We start from the raw sequence: 3,835 nt of genomic DNA, 5'->3' as shown, positions 1-3,835 counted from the left end.
AACTATGGCAATATATATATATATATTACTTGTATTTATGTACATAAAAAAATATGACAATATGAATCTTGAGGAAATTCAATGGATTGAAATAAGAGAGTACTAAAGTACTGCATCAAAATGTGTAAAGAGAGAAAGAGAGAGAAGTGTGAGGAATCATACCATTCAGAATATGAGCCAACCAAATGAAAATATATTTGAACGAAGAAAATATTGTGCACTTGATCCAAGGGATAGTCATGTGTCATTGACCCCCTCAAACAAATTATGAGACTCCTTAGAACACCTTTTCAACCCTTTGCGATGACCTCTTGTATGAAAGAAAGTTGCCCATTAAATTAAGGTGACGCACCCTCTGTCTGACAGTTTAAGTTCTTCCTAAGGATAAGAAGGTCTCTACGGTGGGTTCCCTCTTGAAGCCTGCCCGATGACCTTGCAACATATTGCAGAACTCCCATCCGACCAAAGGACTTTAAGCCGACCGAGCAATTATCAAAACATCGAATATTAGCATCATTGAATCATTAATACCCCACTTTAAATTGTTATGAATGGTAAACGGTGTCAACGGTGGTTACAAATATTAAAGGATCACAAAAGTCAGTTACAAATATGAAAAAGTGCAATGACACGGTAATCACTTGTAACATTCCTTTTTAACCAAGAAAAGATATGTAACTTATTATACTCTCTCTATAATTTCTAAATAAGGGATAATTTCTTCGAGTAGGGACTACTTAATCTATTCCAACAAAACTTGTGTTTTTTTGCACTATACTTCTTTCTCACCCTTTTCCCTTATACTCTTCTCATTCATCCAATGCTCTATTACTTGGGTGTGACCCACAAAACATTTGGGATTCAACATTCTAAAAGGTGTTTGGAGCATGGAGTCATTCTATCAACAAGAAGAGGATCACACCATGGAGAAGGAACCCATGTGGGGGAAATATATAACATGGATTCCATATGAGAATCCATGCAAGAACAAGTTCAGAAACTCCAAGATCAAATAACTGGTTAGATAATAGAATTGACTCGCATTGTGTTTGAGGGGAGAGCACAAGCTCTTCCATAACAAATCATCAAGCTTCTGAGCCCAAAGGCCATCAATAGACATATGGAGTCCGTTGATCTCATTTTTAGTCAACCCTATTTTCCATTGATTCAAGCTTGGTTAGACTTCACTTAAGCTCAATTGTAATTGAACTTTAGAATTATTGAGTTCTCTCTTGAGGTTATCGTAAGAATTATAAAAGTGGCATGGGGCTTATTATCACTAATAATGTTCATGTGAACAAATTTAATGATCAATTGAAATAATTTTTACATAAAACTGTGCACTTAGAGTTCTTAGGGATGAAAATGGGCTTCTGTAAAAAATTTTCAAGGAGCCTTATTTCTGAAAATGGACTTCACCGTTGTGTCTTCAATTTTGACCTCATTTGGGAATCTTTCAAGCAAAAGATAATTAAGAGAGAGAAAATGTTAATTAAAGGAGGTAAAATGATAATTTGACTATAACTTATTTAAAAAGAATTCAAATTAACTCCAATCCATAACAAAAGTTGTTCTAAACTTACAAAATCATCATTTAGACCAATAAAATCCAATAAAAATATTTGGTCAAACATTATGATTTTCTTTCTCTTAGGGTGGGACCATTAAATTCCTTGAATTGTTTTTCAAAGAGTTTGACCAAAGATAAATTTGTGATTAAAGTCAACTTTCCAATCACTAGAACCACCTTTCTAACCAACTTTAACTTCAAATGACCATAACTTTAGCTACATAGCTCCATTTTTTTAATCAATTTGGACTGTTGGAATGCTCGTTTTGGTCTATTCAATTTGACATATTAATTCTACCATTTTTCCATTTTTCTATGCAAACTTGTGAGATTCTTAGCTCTCATTATCCAAATTTGGCCTATATTACAACTTGGTCATTGGATCTCTACCTATAATTCAGTTCTTCATAAAAAAATCTCGTTTTGAAACCTCACCTATCTTAGTGATCTTATTCTATTAGTCCAAACAAGCACCAGCTTAAATTCCTCGAAATTTAATGTAGTTTTGGCCATTGAATTCAAAAAAGTAACTCCCTTTTTCATCCTAACCACTCCTTTCTCCATTAACTAAAATCTTCTCCCATATTCTCCACCACCACATTGATTCCCTCTCCAATTCTAAGGCTTAATTCTTGCTTTTCCTCCTATATTTTTGAATTTTCTTCTTCTCCACACCAAAACCGAGAACTCAAAGATAGTTCTCTAATAATTTGAGCAAGGAACATGGAGCAATCTAAAGATTAATTCAAGCAATCACAAATCCAAGTTAAGCTTCTTTCTCCATGCAAACTTCAAAGATAAACCATCTCTCCACATTCTCATTTCATAAATTTTAAAATTTAATTTTCCTTTTTCAAAAATATCTAAATTCATAGATTTTCCTCATTCAAATGATAGGGCCTTTAATTTAATCATCTTATTATATGTTTATGTAATGTTAATTCATAAAATTCACCAAGTTTTATGTTTTGAAATTAGGACTTTCATGCTAATTTAAATATATGATGGTTTATGTTGCATATGTAGTATTTTCCAAGGTAAAAATGTTAAATTCAAGTTGTTTCTTAAAATATGTTAAGGGCTTTATTTTCAATTGAATTATCTTATGTTTATATGTTTTAATTTTATCAAAATTACCATGATTTCATGCAATATAGCCCTATTCGGGCGAAACATACATGAAACTGTAATTTTTTGGTTTAATTATGTTTATTTAATGTTTCTACATTCAATTTAACCTATTTTAAAGTCTTATACGACAAAAAACAAAAATTCATTTATTTTTTTTATGTTAATATCATAGGGTTTAGTCTTGTATCATGCTTAATTATGTGAATTTAATATTTTCAGTTCAAATTGAATTTTTTACAAGCACATTATATCCAAGCCGTGAACTCATGCATGTAACTCCATGTGTAATTTTGAAATTTTTTCATATTTGTACATTCCATGTTGAATATTGTACGTAACATGAAGAATTCATATGGTTTAGGTTATATATATGATATATAATATGGGTAATGTTCAAATTAAGCATTTAGCACATTCCTTCTCCAAATTTAAGCAAAACCTAGAACCTTTAGTTGTCTTTTCCCCATGGTCGATCCTAATTATATTTATTTAACCCTAATCACCTCTTAAATATCCTTAATCATCCTAAACCCCTTAACAAAAACTTACAATGCCTTGCTGCCCTACTACTCAACCTAAATTAACAAGTCCAAAGTTAATCACTTTCTAATCAACTCTATAATCACCCAATTAACCTAATTAAATTATTAATTAATAAATTAGCATACCAAAACATTAACCAATACCCTAAATTAACCTAAACAAAACATAATCAAATAATTAAGACCTTAATTTTTGAATTAATAATCTTAATTCCTCAATCAATAACTTTAATCAACAAATTAAAGACTTAATTAAACAATGATTATAAAATTAATCAAGTAATAATTTTATCAATTAATAAATAAATATAATTAACTAATTATTGGTTGAATTTATTGATTAATATTTTAGTTAATTAACTATAATTTAATTAAATAATAACTATTTTAGTTAACAAATTAAAATCTTAATTAGATATTTAATAAATTTTATCAATTAATTAAAATTTAATTTACTCATAATGAAATTATAAACAACATACTTAACCCATAAATATCTTAATTAACGTAGTAGCCCAATTTAAATTTAATAAGAAGACAAGTAATGTGTTAATTACATTTGTGCAAGTGTATGTATAATATTATTTATATA

The sequence above is a fragment of the Phalaenopsis equestris genome, unplaced genomic scaffold (genome assembly GCF_001263595.1).
Source record: "Phalaenopsis equestris unplaced genomic scaffold, ASM126359v1 Scaffold000115, whole genome shotgun sequence".
Lineage (NCBI taxonomy): Eukaryota > Viridiplantae > Streptophyta > Magnoliopsida > Asparagales > Orchidaceae > Phalaenopsis > Phalaenopsis equestris.
This window is presented reverse-complemented; position numbering follows the sequence as displayed.